The sequence below is a fragment of the Schistocerca gregaria genome, chromosome 6 (assembly GCF_023897955.1).
Source record: "Schistocerca gregaria isolate iqSchGreg1 chromosome 6, iqSchGreg1.2, whole genome shotgun sequence".
Classification (NCBI taxonomy): Eukaryota; Metazoa; Arthropoda; class Insecta; order Orthoptera; family Acrididae; genus Schistocerca; species Schistocerca gregaria.
The window spans coordinates 265,723,209-265,740,696 of NC_064925.1; the positions used below are offsets into that span (position 1 = coordinate 265,723,209).

General features: G+C 45.5%; 1 pseudogene; it reads left to right on the forward strand.

Annotated features, from left to right (window-relative positions):
* The first annotated feature begins 451 nt into the window (after nucleotides 1–451).
* Nucleotides 452–569, forward strand: LOC126279242 (5S ribosomal RNA; annotated as a pseudogene).
* The last annotated feature ends 16,919 nt before the right edge of the window (nucleotides 570–17,488 follow it).

The window sequence follows — 17,488 nt, forward strand, 5'->3', positions numbered from 1 at the left end:
GCATTGCAGGGTACCAAATGACAAATTCCAAGACTCCATACTACAGTTCAAACCACAAATTCCTAGAGGAATGTACAGAACCATGATTGACGTGTCGAGCTCGATGATTTGTCACCGAAAGAGCGTGTCTGGGATGTGATGGAGAGATATATAACTTCGTGCCAGGCTCCAAATGGCTCTGAGGACTATGGGACTTAAAATCTGAGGTCATCAGTCCCCTGGAACTTAGAACTACGTAAACTTAACTAACCTAAGGACATCACACACATCCATGCCCGAGGCAGGATTCGAACATGCGATGGTCGCGCGGTTCCGGACTGAAGCGCCTAGAACCGCTCGGCCGCAGCGGCCGGCGCCGGGCTCCAGCCATGTCTTAATGATTTGACCCAACGTATTTCAGGCATGGCAAAAATTGCTCCGATGACATTACAAGATTGTTTACTTCCCTGTCGCCAATTGCCTTGCCGCATTGGTAATACCGGTTCCCGTCAGATCACCGAAGTTAAGCGCTGTCGGGCTGGGCTAGCACTTGGATGGGTGACCATCCGGTCTGCCGAGCGCTGTTGGCAAGCAGGGTGCACTCAGCCCGTGTGAAGCAAACTGAGGAGCTACTTGATTGAGAAGTAGCGGCTTCGGTCTCGGAAACTGACATACGTCCGGGAGAGCGGTGTGCTGTCCACATGCCCCTCCATATCCGAATCCAGTGACGCCTGTGTGCTGAGGATGACACGGCGGCCAGTCGGTACCTTTGGGCCTTCATGGCCTGTGCGGGAGGAGTTTAGTTCTTTTTTTCTTCCCCGTCACAATGGATGCAAGAATGGTTTCTTCCCTGTGGAGCTCACATCGCTTACTTACGTTAATAACTAACATCACTTCTGAATGGCATGAAAGTTTAGTCATTTAATGCGTGTTTCATGATTAATTTCCTCCACAAAATTCGATGATTATTGTACCGACGCTTTGTAGCATAGCTGTTTCCATTTCCGTCAGTGTGTATCAAAACTGCAACACGCAGTGACCAAGACATTAATCAGTATGTGCGCACGCTCTGTTCATGAGCATTATGTAGTGCGTAAATTTATAAGGCAGCGAACGATTCTTAAAATAATCACATGTAGTTGTAACTGCATTGCTCCTACTTGTGCAGACAGAATTTTTGAGGCACACCGACATGTACACAATAGTGCATCAACAAACACCAATGCCGGCCGCGGTGGTCTCGCGGTTCTAGGCGCTCAGTCCGGAACCGCGTGGCTGCTACGGTCGCAGGTTCGAATCCTGCCTCGGGCATGGATGTGTGTGATGTCCTTAGGTTAGTTAGGTTTAAGTAGTTCTAAGTTCTAGGGGACTTATGACCACAGATGTTAAGTCCCATAGTGCTCAGAGCCGTTTTGAACCAAACACCAATGACTAATAGAAAACCCTGCACATGAAATGGGAAATAATTCGCATGTCAAATGAAGCTATTCGTGCTGCACGTTCGGCAGAAGTAAATGCTGACAGTTCGATTCGCTACGATACTTAATGCAGCTCTTGTCGCACAGAACCTGTTAAAAATGTTGCGTGGGCACTCTATATAAAAAAAAAAGAACAAGAAGAAACGATCTCTCTGATTACACTTGCGTGCTAGCATACTGCCCCATATGGTAATGTCCTGTAGGCAAATGGGTGGCGGCGTCTTGTCCGCTGTTCCATGCTGATACATGCGTATGCAGATCAGCTGCGAACGATATACCGCAGTTGACTGTTCGCAGTATATTACGTATTAGTATGCAAATATTCTGATTCTGATTTTCACGAGGATTTTCGCGGCTGTACGAGAGCGAATGAATTTCTATGATGAGAAAGTCCAGGAACCTTTTATACATAATAAACCTGCTAGAAGACCGTTTGCCACGAATGTAAACATAAAAGAGAAGTTAACGGGTAAACTTGGTCACAGAAGATGAGGTTATCAATCCTATGGAAAAAAAGACCACGCCGAAATGCTGTCAAACGAGCTGCGTGTGATGCTGCGAAGAACATGAAATCTACAGGTGAGACGTCTCGTGCTTCGATATAAACAGAAATAGTTTACGTATTACTTTTGTGTATAACCGGAAAAGTAAAATTTATTATACAATGTACGCTGGCTTTTTCAGGTTCCATAAGGATCGAAGTTTCTGCACTACTTCATAGAAACTACTATAGCTCAACAGCAACAAAGTAGTCTGATCTATAGGCTTGGTGATGTGCGTTAGCTGTCAGTACACTTTAACATAGTGTAAATAGTTTTGCCACCTTTCCGATGTCCCATTAGGACCAGCAAATGGCATCGGTGGCAGAAGCGTAGGTTGTATCACTGATTCTCAGACCAGTGGTTGCAAGGTGGGCAAACAGATGAGCTCATGAATTTGCTCCTGTTGCTGTCCCTGCTGCTGTTATTGTGATTGTTGTTCGAACTGTTGCAACTGTTGTCGTCGTTGTTGGTGTTTTAGCTGGAGCTGCGTGTGTCGCCTGCAACACATCAAAAGCACTGACTCTATGATGGTCATAATAAACAACGCTAACGCGAAAACGAATGTAACATGACAGCAAGTTCTCGTCGCCAGTTTTTATACCTCGTTCAGCAATGTGAGAGCGTCTGCGAAAGACGTTCGGGATGAGCGTTGGGTACCACTGTGCATGATGCCACAAAAACGGTGGGTGTCAAACAGCGCGGAGGGAGTCCGAAGGCACAGTCAGTGAGTGACAAACACGGAAACTGTAAGAGCGCAACAGCTTGAAGAATACACAACACTTCAGCAAGGCGAGCGTTGGTCGAGCAAACAGGTTCCGGTTTCGAGCTAGCATTTCACTGACTTCCGAGTCCACGTGGTCGAACTACGAAACTTACGACTCCAGAAGCACGCCCAATATATGCGAGGCGCTCCAGTCATAGACTGTGCGGTTGCTCCAGGCGGAGGTTCGAGTTCTCCCTCGGGCATGGGTGTGTGTGTTTGTCCTTAGAATTATTTAGGTTAAGAAGTGTGCGCTCGAATCTCTCTAATTTTACATTCGTGATTTCCTCGGGAGGTATAAATAGGAGGAAGCAATATATTCGATACCTCATCCAGAAACGCACCCTCTCGAAACCTGGCGAGCAAGCTACACCGCTATGCAGAGCGCCTCTCTTGCAGAGTCTGCCACTTGAGTTTGCTAAACATCTCCGCAACGCTATCACGGTACCCAATAACCCTGTGACGAAACGCGCCGCTCTTCTTTGGATCTTCTCTATCTCCTCTGTCAACCCGATCTGGTACGGATCCCACACTGATGAGCAATACTCAAGTATAGGCCGAACGAGTGTTTTGTAAGCCACCTCCTTTGTTGATGGGCTACATTTTCTAAGGACTCTCCCAATGAATCTCAACCTGGTACCCGCCTTACCAACAATTACTTTTATATGATCATTCCACTTCAAACCGTTCCGCACACATACTCCCAGCTATTTTACAGAAGTAACTGCTACCAGTGTTTGTTCCGCTATCATATAATCATAAAATAAAGGATCCTTCTTTCTATGTACTCGCAATACATTACATTTGTCTATGTTGAGGGTCAGTTGCCACTCCCTTCACCAAGTGCCTATCCGCTGCAGATCTTCCTGCATTTGGCTACAATTTTCTAATGCTGCAACTTCTCTGTATACAACACATCATCCGCGAAAAGCCGCATGGAACTTCCGACACTATCTACTAGGTCATTTATATACACTCCTGGAAATGGAAAAAAGGACACATTGACACCGGTGTGTCAGACCCACCATACTTGCTCCGGACACTGCGAGAGGGCTGTACAAGCAATGATCACACGCACGGCACAGCGGACACACCAGGTACCGCGGTGTTGGCCGTCGAATGGCGCTAGCTGCGCAGCATTTGTGCACCGCCGCCGTCAGTGTCAGCCAGTTTGCCGTGGCATACGGAGCTCCATCGCAGTCTTTAACAATGGTAGCAGGCCGCGACAGCGTGGACGTGAACCGTATGTGCAGTTGACGGACTTTGAGCGAGGGCGTATAGTGGGCATGTGGGAGGCCGGATGGACGTACCGCCGAATTGCTCAACACGTGGGGCGTGAGGTCTCCACAGTACATCGATGTTGTCGCCAGTGGTCGGCGGAAGGTGCACGTGCCCGTCGACCTTTGACCGGACCGCAGCGACGCACGGATGCACGCCAAGACCGTAGGATCCTACGCAGTGCCGTAGGGGACCGCACCGCCACTTCCCAGCAAATTAGGGACACTGTTGCTCCTGGGGTATCGGCGAGGACCATTCGCAACCGTCTCCATGAAGCTGGGGTACGGTCCCGCACACCGTTAGGCCGTCTTCCGCTCATGCCCCAACAACGTGCAGCCCGCCTCCAGTGGTGTCGCGACAGGCGTGAACGGAGGGAAGAATGGAGACGTGTCGTCTTCAGCGATGAGAGTCACTTCTGCCTTGGTGCCAATGATGGTCATATGCGTGTTTGGCGCCGTGCAGGTAAGCGCCACAATCAGGACTGCATACGATCGAGGCACACAGGGCCAACACCCGGCATCCTGGTGTGGGGAGCGATCTCCTACATTGGCCGTACACCTCTGGTGATCGTCGAGGGGACACTGAATAGTGCACGGTACATCCAAACCGTCATCGAACCCATCGTTCTACCATTCCTAGACCGGCAAGGGAACTTGCTGTTCCAACAGGACAATGCACTTCCGCATGTATCCCGTGCCACCCAACGTGCTCTAGAAGGTGTAAGTCAACTACCCTGGCCAGCAAGATCTCCGGATCTGTTCCCCATTGAGCATGTTTGGGACTGGATGAAGCGTCGTCTCACGCGGTCTGCACGTCCAGCACGAACGCTGGTCCAACTGAGGCGTCATGTGGAAATGGCATGGCAAGCCGTTCCACAGGACTACATCCAGCATCTCTACGATCGTCTCCATGGTAGAATAGCAGCCTGCATTGCTGCGAAAGGTGGATATACCCTGTACTAGTGCCGACATTATGCATGCTCTGTTGCCTGTGTCTATGTGCCTGTGGTTTGTCAGTGTGATCATGTGTTGTATCTGACCCCAGGAATGTGTCAATAAAGTTTCCCCTTCCTGGGACAATGAACTCACGGTGTTCTCATTTCAATTTCCAGGAGTGTATATTGTAATAAGCAATGGTCCCATAACACTCCCCTGTGGCACGCCAGAGGTTACTTTAACGTCTGTAGACGTCTCTCCATTGACAACAACATGCTGTGTTCTGTTTGCTAAAAACTCTTCAATCTAGCCACACAGCTCGTCTGATATTCCGTAGGCTCTTACTTTGTTTATCAGGCGACAGTGCGGAACTGTATGGAACGCCTTCCGGAAGTCAAAGAAAATAGCATCTACCTGGGAGCCTGTATCTAATATTTTCTGGGTCTCATGAACAAATAGAGCGAGTTGGGTCTCACACGATCGCTGTTTCCGGAATCGATGTTGATTCCTACAGAGTAGATTGTGGGTTTCCAAAAAGGGCATGATACTCGAGCAAAAAACATGTTCTAATATTCTACCACAGATCGACGTCAGAGATATACTTTGTGTTGATTGTGATTTTGTTACTTTAACGACTGCCAAAGTTGTGTATAAAATAAACTTGTCATTTGTTTTTGCAATTTCTACTACGTCACTTAAGAGTCTGCTTGAGCCTAAATATACAAATTACTTACACACACTCCAGTCGATTAATGTGATCACCGCTTATGATCGACGAAAACGTGCAATACGCACTCACAGACGGCACCATATGATGGTAGACTTGCAGATAGCTCGATGCTGTACAGTCCGCATCTCGTGGTCGTGCGGTAGCGTTCTCGCTTCCCACGCCCGGGTTCCCGGGTTCGATTCCCGGCGGGGTCAGGAATTTTCTCTGCCTCGTGATGACTGAGTGTTGTGTGCTGTCCTTAGGTTAGTTAGGTTTAAGTAGTTCTAAGTTCTAGGGGACTGATGACCATAGATGTTAAGTCCCATAGTGCTCAAAGCCAACTGAACCATTTGAACCACACTTAAATGCCTGGCAGAGGTTTTCCACTCTCGAATGGCGCGTGGGAAAAAGGAACACATAAGTCTTTCCGTTCGAGCTCTCATTTGTCTTATTTTATTGTGATGATCATTTCTCCCTACATAGGTGGGTGTCAACAAAATATTTTCGCATTCGGAGGAGAAATTTAGTGATTGAAATTTAAATAGATCTCGCCGCAAAAAAAACCTCCTTCGTTTCAGTGACTGCCACCCCAACTCGTATCATATCAGTGTCACTCTCGTCCCTATTGCGCGATAACACGAAACGAGCTGCCCTTCCTTGTACGCTTTCGACGTCCTCTGTCAATCCATACCGCGCAGCAATACTCCAACAGAGGACGGACAAGTGTAATGTTGACTGTCTCTTTAGTCGGTTTGTCGCATCTTCTAAGTGTTCTGCCAACAAACTGCAGTCTTTGTTTCGCCTTACCCACAACATTATCTATGTGGTCTTTCCAATTTAAGTTGCACATAATTGTAATTCCTAGGTATTTAGTCGAATTGACAGCCCTTAGATTTGTGCGATTTATCATATACCCTAAATTTATAGGATTTCTTTTAGTACCCATGTGGATTACGTTGCACTTTTCTTTGTTTAGAGCGAATTGCCACTTTTCGCACCATACAGAAATTCTCCCTAGATCATTTTGTAATTGGTATTCATCGTCAGATGATTTTACTAGACGGTAAATTACAGCGTCATCTGCTAACAATCTAAGGGGGCTGCTCAGATTATCACCTAGATCAATTATTTAAATCAGGAACAGCAGAGGGACCGTGACACTATATTGCGGAACGCCAGATATCACTTCTGTTGTACTCGATGATTTACCGTCTATCACTACGAACTGTAACCTCCCTGAAAGGAAATCACGAATCCAGTCACACAACTGAGACGATACTCCGTATACACGCAATTTGATTAATAGTCGCTTGTGAGGAACGGTATCAAAAGCCTTCTGGAAATCTAGGAATATGGAATCGTTCTGAGATCCCTTGTCGACAGCACTCATTACTTCGTGGGAATAAAGAGCTAGCTGTGTTGCACAACAACGATATTTTCTGCATCCGTGTTGGTTATGTATCAATGTCATTTTCTTCAAGGTGATTCATAATGTTCGAGTACTATATATGCTCCAAAATCCTACTGCAAATTGAGGTCAGTGATATGGGTCTGTAATTCAATAGGTTACTCCTATTTCCTTTCTTGAATACTGGTGTGACCTGTGCTACTCTCCAGTCTTTCTAAACTTCCAGAATTTCTCCTGCAACCTTGCAAGCCTACCACTCACGAAGAAAGGATACTGCAGAGACATGGCTTAACCACAGTCTGGAGGTTTGTTTCCAGAGTGAACAGGATCATCTCGTTTCTATTATGCAGGAGAGCTGACTGTGATGTCGTGTGTTAATTATTTTTCGGACGTATATAAACAGCGGTTAAACAAGACCCAACGAGGCATAGCAATAGTGATAACTGAACTCACCATAAGAAGATAGACGCTTCATATGAACAGGGGTGGCCATTGCACATGTCAAGACCGTGCAGGACTATGTACACTTTTGTTAAATGTTTTTTTACTGCTGTTGTAGCCCGAAGATGAGATTTGTAGCTCGAAACATGTTGCTTCATTAAATAATTCAAGAGTCAACAAACCTTTTCATTCTTTTCAACTGATTTCTGGAGGGCCTGCTCATGTGGACAGTTTTGTAGCCTGACCACCTGCAGAAATCATTCCAGTCTGGAAAAGGCGTCCATCCAGAGGCAGGCAGTACCTTCTGTGAACGAAAAACTGACATGGTCTGTAAATCCACAGGTAGAACCACCAAACCACACGAAGTTGAATAAGGCAGGACAGAAAGGGAAAGACTATCCACTAAGAAAACAGAATCACAGAAAGACCAGTTTCCCAAACAAAGGAGAAAATTAGTGAAGGAAACAGCGTTCCCCTTATAGGGCGTCGGATTTCATGGACGTCTTGCATGAAGTAATTAGAGCAGCTCTTGTATTTTAGCAGTGGAAAGTGACACTTGCGGGCAATGAGGATGACGTTGCTAATCGTCTGTATTGCATGCTCAAGGGATAAATGGCAGTCAGAATAAGGCACAATGGTTATGTTGAGCAAACACGGGAAACGAGGACAGGTATTATGAAATAGTGGGCCGCTCCGCAGTGCGTGGCAGGGACAGAGGAGCGTTTTTGCGTGGGCTTAAGCCGTCGGCACACGGACCATACATCAGAACGCTGAGCGTTGAGTGCGCCGAGTTTCTGACGTCATAGCGTGGAATAGCACGTTCGGGAGTCTTTCCGGACGTGCAGAGCAATATCTAGTATGTCATATATTCTGAGCGTGCGTCGGAGCGTTGACCGATGAGATGGCACAACGCCACCTACGTCGCCTGCACGCCCTCTCCGTTCAGCACAGAGTTGTGAGGCGCCATATTGACATTCATTTCAAGCCTATACGTTGCATGGGGGCTCAATTAAACAAAATTACAATAAAAGTAATTTTAGTAGCTATGTGTCCGGTTACTAAGTCTCGTAACCGGTTGGCCCTGACTAGTATTAGTACACAATCTGACTGCATAAAATAACAATAAAGAATGAAAGGAAAAATCCGTTAACACAAATGATTAATTAAGTCCCCTGCAACTATAAAAGCTACGAAACAACAAAGCACAAGTGTAACTGTTCTGTGTGTGGAAGTGTGATTCAACGTACACGTATCTGGCACGGTTCTTCCTCAATACGACAAGATATTTTAAACATCATTTACAATGAAGTAACTAAAAAACCAGAAATACTATAATTGCACATAGAAACCAGAATTACAGTCTAATACATGAACACGAGCCAGATGCTTTGTTGACTGAACCTGTGACCAAGGGGCATTGTTATTAAGGAAATTTTAAATAAAAAAAATTTTTGTTACGTTCATATATATTGACGAAAAATACACTGTGATCATTGCAACATCTTCCATCTATACATTACACCAACCGAACAGCATCTGCTCTCTCGCCCACCAGAACAACAACTGTACACGACATCCTCTCAACAAGCACTGCCCACGGCAACCTCTTAACTACCACTGCCCTCGACATTCTCTGAACAACTACTGCGCCAGTGGAGGCGGCGGAATAATACTCTTTGGCGCAATCTCAGGCGCTGTGACTCAGTGCAGCCACCTTTCAACGTATACATGCCGTTTCTGAGCACCAGCAAGTTGAGAATCGCTGGAAAACCTGTTTGTACTGTGTGATCTGTTCCATTAAATAATGAGAAATATCATATTTGTGGAAAAAGAATTATTGCAAGTTCAGTATTATGAGAGTATGCTAGTTGAAGGCAGCGACACACCGAAGATCCACCCAAAACCCACTGTTCTTGGTACAGTTTGTTATAATTAAATTTCAATCAGTAACATATCTACGATTAAAGTTTTCAGGATGTGGCAATGTGCTACTTTTGGTTGACGTGTGTTGCTGTTTTAGCATAGTGGGTAGCGGCACTGATCTGTATCGATCAAAGCCGCCTGGGATTAGGCGAGCGGTCTGGGCACTACAGTCATGGACTGTGCGGCGGGTCCTGGAGGAGGTTCGAGTCCTCCCTCGGGCGTGGGTGTTTGTCCTTACGATAATTTAGGTTAAATAGCGTGTAAGCTTAGGGACTGATGACCTTAGCAGTTAAACCCCATAAGATTTCACACACATTTTTTTGTAACGATCAAAGCTAGGGAGGTGGTTCGTGATGGCTGGGTGTTGTGTGATGTCCTTAGGTTAGTTAGGTTTAAGTAGTTCTAAGTTCTAGGGGACTGATGACCATAGATGTTAAGTCCCATAGTGCTCAGAGCCATTTGAACCATTTGAGGTGTTTCGCGTCTCGGAACTTTCAAATTTTTTCCTCTAACATTTGCGTTTTTATTAGTTTCTGATACTTTATTATTAGTTTAATATAAGTATATACTATCATATTTGGTATTATCTAATATAAGTTCACCTTTGTTCGTGGTATGAGTTTGTTCGATTGGCTTAATCTACAGGACAGCTTGCGCTACACGTATAAAGATATTTTGCTCCTTTCTCTTTTCTGCTTCGTAATTCACGTGTTGCAAAGATTCTGCCACTGGGTAGGAACAGTGGTCAAGTAAGACTGACCTTGGGCTTTTACTTAAATGTGAGAATGATGAAATAATGTTTATCTTATGTGGAGAAGTATTGCAAATTTGTATCGCACTGTTTGTAATGGAACTTTCATAAGCATGTGTCCTTACTGATTGAACACGATACTTTTCTTCTCGTGGACGATGGAGGAAATGTGCGTTTTAATAGAGCTAACGTGGGAATTTTACGCGCGCTCGTTTAGTAAACATTGTGATTTACGAACTAGAAACATCCCGCAACTGCCGCTGGAGTGCGTTGTGATCGCGTTGGGGCCCACGTACCGTATGCACATGTCGCATCGTTCCTGAGCATTCAGCACCACGTTGAACTTAGCACGCTCAACTTTGACGTTCGACAGTACGGTTCGTGTGCCGACGGCTTTAGTGCTGCGGGCGGCCGTGTTGGAGAGTCTGTAGTACAGTAGGGGGCGCAGGCCTGCTGGCTGAAAGCCATCTCTTGGCAGTACACGTTCATACGGGCTCGGGCCATGAGAGTCTGCGGAATGTGGTGTGGGAAGCGAAGCCTTTTGCGGCGAAACGGCTCCAGCCCAGCCGCAGTCCAATGGCCACAGCTTAAATTCGAAACAACCCACAGCCATTGGCTCTTCTGAAAAGCTAGGCAGGACCTAGAGTTCCGCTGGACATTTCCAGTCAACTTTAACGTGGATTTGTCCCGGTTTATGGAAGGCTGTACCACTCGAAGTGAGAAGGGGCACTCGTTTAGTGACGGGCCCTATGATTGGACAGGAAAGTGCGGTCCAACCGCTGTCTTTTTGCAGCAGCGGAGCTTTTAATTTGTGTGGTGGACAGACCGTGTCTGAGCTTCTCCGTGAGCTGAGAGGAGGTGCCTCTGCGTACGCCATCCTGTGTGTCATACAGACGCACTTAGACTGCGAATGATTATCGAGTAGATGTACCAGCGCCTCACTCTGAGCTGTATATTCGTCGGTCTCTAAGCAGAGGGGGGAAATTAAGAAGCTCCAAGAGCAGCTGGACGTTAGAAGTGCTCTTTACTCTCGCGTACTTGTAGCGAGACTCTGTACTTATCTGGCCAGTGGGCAAGCAGCTGATCTCGCTAGCACTCGGTACGATACCAGAGCAGTTCGCAGAGAGGTGTATTATGGGCAGTAAAAGTCTAGGTGAGTAGGCAAGTTTCAGAGCGGATGTGGTGATGTCGCATCACGACTGAATATAGGGCCATAATTCAACAAATGCATTGAGTTCCATGCTATTGTGCTGTATTCAAAAGATGTCAGATTCATTTGGAGGTTGGTTACTTTTTGTTATTATACACTCCTGGAAATGGAAAAAAGAACACATTGACACCGGTGTGTCAGACCCACCATACTTGCTCCGGACACTGCGAGAGGGCTGTACAAGCAATGATCACACGCACGGCACAGCGGACACACCAGGAACCGCGGTGTTGGCCGTCGAATGGTGCTAGCTGCGCAGCATTTGTGCACCGCCGCCGTCAGTGTCAGCCAGTTTGCCGTCGCATACGGAGCTCCATCGCAGTCTTTAACACTGGTAGCATGCCGCGACAGCGTGGACGTGAACCGTATGTGCAGTTGACGGACTTTGAGCGAGGGCGTATAGTGGGCATGCGGGGGGCCGGGTGGACGTACCGCCGAATTGCTCAACACGTGGGGCGTGAGGTCTCCACAGTACATCGATGTTGTCGCCAGTGGTCGGCGGAAGGTGCACGTGCCCGTCGACCTTTGACCGGACCGCAGCGACGCACGGATGCACGCCAAGACCGTAGGATCCTACGCAGTGCCGTAGGGGACCGCACCGCCACTTCCCAGCAAATTAGGGACACTGTTGCTCCTGGGGTGCCGGCGAGGACCATTCGCAACCGTCACCATGAAGCTGGGCTACGGTCCCGCACACCGTTAGGCCGTCTTCCGCTTACGCCCCAACATCGTGCAGCCCGCCTCCAGTGGTGTCGCGACAGGCGTGAATGGAGGGACGAATGGAGACGTGTCGTCTTCAGCGATGAGAGTCGCTTCTGCCTTGGTGCCAATGATGGTCGTATGCGTGTTTGGCGCCGTGCAGGTGAGCGCCACAATCAGGACTGCATACGACCGAGGCACACAGGGCCAACACCCGGCATCATGGTGTGGGGAGCGATCTCCTACACTGGCCGTACACCTCTGGTGATCGTCGAGGGGACACTGAATAGTGCACGGTACATCCAAACCGTCATCGAACCCATCGTTCTACCATTCCTAGACAGGCAAGGGAACTTGCTGTTCCAACAGGACAATGCACGTCCGCATGTATCCCGTGCCACCCAACGTGCTCTAGAAGGTGTAAGTCAACTACCCTGGCCAGCAAGATCTCCGGATCTGTCCCCCATTGAGCATGTTTGGGACTGGATGAAGCGTCGTATCACGCGGTCTGCAGGTCCAGCACGAACGCTGGTCCAACTGAGGCGCCAGGTGGAAATGGCATGGCAAGCCGTTCCACAGGACTACATCCAGCATCTGTACGATCGTCTCCATGGGAGAATAGCAGCCTGCATTGCTGCGAAAGGTGGATATACACTGTACTAATGCCGACATTGTGCATGCTCTGTTGCCTGTGTGTATGTGCCTGTGGTTCTGTCAGTGTGATCATGTGATGTATCTGACGCCAGGAATGTGTCAATGAAGTTTCCCCTTCCTGGGACAATGAATTCACGGTGTTCTTATTTCAATTTCCAGGAGTGTAACTCGACGATATCGTTTTTGTCAGTATTTCGTCAGATGCGCTGTGCAATTTATTTAAAAGGCCTACAAGTTAACTACGAATTAATACCAGGCCAAACTTACAGAGATTGTCAAGGATACGGGATACTTTTGATAATCGAAACATTTGATTGAATCAGAAGAATGATTTTGAAAATAAAGTTTTTACATACTTGAATACAAATTCTTTCTGTTTCTTTTCTATAACTTCATAACCCCCCCCCCCCCCCTCTTCCACCATTATTTTCACACTCACGTATTCTTTGAATTTAATTTAGTTGGAAATCATGATGAAGCCATGTTCTAAGCCCAAGTGTAAACAAATTATTATTACTATTGTTATTACTGGGTTAGCTCATAAGGCTTGGCGTCTATTTAAACGAACATTCTGCGTGAATATTAAAGTGTTTTGGTAATGCGTTTTATGTTATTCGACAGATAATTATATGCCTTACAAATTAGAGTGTTTATTTTTCTATGCGGATGAGCTTTCTATTTCTTTGCGGTATCAGTTCGATGAAAAACAGTATTTTGCGACACCTTCAGCAGCCTGCGTTTAATCGAGGTACAAAAACCGTAGAAGCTGCTTGGGTGTTTTGTGTAGCTTGCGGCGAAGAAGCGGTGCCTCTTAAGAGGGCTCAAATGTGTTTCAGTTATTAAAAGACGGCGGTTTTCTCCTCAAAGACGCGCATGACCCACCAAGAATTGCTTGTTCGGAACCAAACTGTGAATGCAGAACTTGACGTCCAACAAATGCAACGACTCAACGACGCCATCCGGCAAAAACGACCTGATCGGGGAGATGACTTTCTTCTGCAACACGACAACGCCCTCACATCGCCAAGCAAACCAATCAGATGCGTGGCTGGGACGTTGAACAGCTTGCAGAACGTCGATAAGAAGTTGTTAACAACAACGGAAAATACATTGTACACTGATTTTTTGTTCATTTCTAGTTTATTTTTGTGGAAACCTAAGCCTAAAAAAAAGCACCAGTACTTAAAGGCCAACCCAGTAAAGTTAAATTAAAACATTTATGTTTTATTCCAAGGATTTATTATTATATTAAAACCTTTTATATATATTATTGTTATTAAAATCGTAAGTCATCTAGGGTTTATGGCAAAATACATTCTTTTTTAGGAGTGCTCAGTATTGGTGACCTTCCCCCAAGAACGAACCCTGGTGCAACACTGTGCACTTCTGTTTATTGAGACGTGAGTGATAAGACGTTTTCATGTTAAGTGAGATGTGACTAAAGTTTCACATTTCTTTAATAATCTATTGTGAATAATTATACCACATGTGTAGAATAACTGAAGTAATTTATACGAAACAGAGAAAGGGGAAGAGAGGGAAAACACTCGTCACTTCCAACGTTGTGGTAATTCAACGGCGAAAGTTGAAAATTGTGCCGGACTCAGACTCCAACCCGGATCTAGCGCTTGTCATGAGCGGTTGCCTTAAGCGGTTTGGCCATCCTGACACGGTCCCTGACCTACTCACATTTCCAAATTAACGCACGGTGCAATGTAGCGCCCTCGTCCTCGGTTAACCTAACCGCTCAGGACAAGCGGTAAATCCGGGATCGAGTCGTGGTCCGACTCAAATTGTCAGCTTCCGCCATTGCCTTATCACAATGCCCTTTGTGGCCGGAAGTCACGAGTTTCCCACCCATCCTCTCCATTTCCTCACCCACTAAAACGTCCCCTAAGAAAAATTATGAATGACTGCGCTGGTAAACTTCTACGTTATTTGATTTTCAAACAGCTGAGCAAACCTCAGCGTACTCAGTTTTCTCTTTACTTATTCTGATCGTCACTAGACTGACACGCAATATGTTTAGCGCAACATAATCTGACTTTCATAAATCCCTACTGTGGCGATACCTGTAAGACACCGCTAGCACACGCCTCTCGCGGTGTGCGTTTAACCCCATTTAAATGACGCGCCAAGCGCGCGCCCAGCGGCTGTACGATTAATTAAATAATCGGCGTGCTAATCACAGTTGAAATCTCTCGTCCAGAGGGACGTGAAGAGGCTGTGGTCCAGAGAGAGAGTAGAGTCAGTCGAGTCTTGTTCAGTCTTAAGAGTCAGTCGAGCTAGAAAGTGTCTTGTGAAACGATCATTCTGTGGATAATATTAGTGTGATGATTTCTTTTATATGTGTTGTGTTGTCTTCTTCGATGAGTAAAAAAAAATATAGGTAAAATAAATTTTTGTGATGTCCATCAATAAGTTCATTCCAGTAAAAATAGAACCACTTCCCTTCACCTTTATTCACCCTTTTTTCTTTCTTTCCTTTCAACAAAACAAAAAACAAAAAATTGCAACCCTCCATTTTTTTTTTTTTAAATCCGGACTTCACACTACAAAAGAATGGCCCTGACTAACAATAGCCTACAGGGCCTGTCGCGGTGGCCGTGCGGTTCTGGCGCTGCAGTCCGGAACCGCGAGGCTGCTACGGTCGCAGGTTCGAATACTGCCTCGGGCATGGGTGTGTGTGATGGCCTTAGGTTAGTTAGGTTTAAGTAGTTCTAAGTTCTAGGGGACTTATGACCTAAGATGTTGAGTCCCATAGTTCTCAGAGCCATTTTGAATAACCTATACCTTTCGTGAATCACTTACCTCACAAAAATCTTCGTTATTTAACTACTGAAATACAGCGAACGCCAATACTGCCAGTTTAATAAAAGATTCTAACTACTAAAGGCACTAACTACAGATAGGCATAGTTAGCAAATGAAAGATTTTGATACAGAACAAACAATGTACTTATCTTAATAATGTTCAAAAGTCATACTTTACAAATTTCCTTTTTCTGGCGGACACATGTCTAGATCGTCCGCTAATACCAACCTCTCAAAACTCCGCTATCTCTCTCCCCACATCCACCACTGCTGGCGGCTCACCCCCAACTGCGCAACGCTACGCGCTGTTCCCATCCAGCTGCCCAACACTACAATGGCGAATATTCCAACAATGCCACCCAGCTACAGACTGCACACAGCACAGTCAGTGATTTTCGTACAGAACGCTGCGTGGCGTTACTAACATAAAAGCCTAAACAGCCCACTTACAGCACCATATATTTCATATAAATATGTGCAACAAGTGCGTAATCACGAGTGGTGTTTGTTCTGTTGGACATATCTGACAGCGCATCATTCAGATGTATACGTGAATGAAGTAATGTTTCATAGGACTCTTTAGGAAGAGATTATTTAAGTTATATCGCACGTTATGTGAACTACAGACATAAGGCGGCAGTTTTAAGTATTTTGAGTAGTTCATTAAAATCAGTTATACTAGGTGTGTAAAACATATGAAACCGTATCTGATAATACCTATTCGAAACAGGCTGTTTATAGAGTATATTTCCTAATTTTAAATGAGCGCTGATAAATCTGCAGTTGAGATACCAGAAATATTCAAGGAGATATACAGCGTTCATTTAACTTTAGGACTCTGTATTTCAGAACGAACAAAAATGAACTTGTACTAGTATTGAAATATTCCCTTCATTTATAAATAGAGAAAAGAAGCAAAGCTAACAAAATAAAAGCAGCAGATGATGCTGAAGTGTCAAACTCGTGTATTGAAAGAGACAGAACACAAGCGAGATTACAGTGTTTGTCAGGGATGGAAGAGGGTAGAACGCGAGAGGGAGGAAGTGGAGTGCGATATTGGAGGTGGGAGTGGTGGCTTGGGGGCAGGAAGGACATTAACCAGCGTGATTGCTTGCATGTGGCCCTCGTAACAGTAATTATGTCCTGAAATTGGTAGAATGATGGAACATAGAGTAAATATGTAATTGGAAATTACTGCGGAGGGACCGCCAGAGAACGGATTCTGTGGAGCATGCCGGTGGCGACTGATGACGGTAGCACGTGGGGGCTGGAGAGTATGAGCTACATGCAAGATACGTAACCATTAATAACGAAAACGCCTGACTCTTGTTGTAGTGAAAGATGTAGAAACCACAAGTAGAGATAAATTTGACTTTGATAAGTTAACATTAGTTTTAATAAAGTTCCATGTATCATCATGCTTTAGTATGGTTAGAATAGTGCACAGTTTGTTAGTGTAATTTGCCTTTTATTTAGGAAATACTAATAACGGAACTTTTGTCTTTTTTAAATTATAAACGTGGCTGAACTTAGCAACTGGATAGACCTGGAAAATAACTGCCAATCAGTTGTACTATTAAAGGTTTGTTAACACATATAAATTTTATACTATCAAAAACAGTCTTGATCACAATTTGTTTATTATGGTGACCGGTTTCGACCACTACTGTGGTCATCTTCAGACCGATGAGTAAGAAACTCCTTCTCACTACTGGTGATTCTCCAGCAGAAGGAGTTTCTTACTCATTGGTCTGAAGATGACCACAGTAGTGGTCGAAACTGGTCACCGTAATAAATAAATTTTGATCAAGACTGTTTTTGATAGTAAATATTCGTAACTCATTGCTCACTGTCTCTCCCATAATGTATTCAGAAGTAACATATAAATTTGTCTTCTTCAGTAAATGG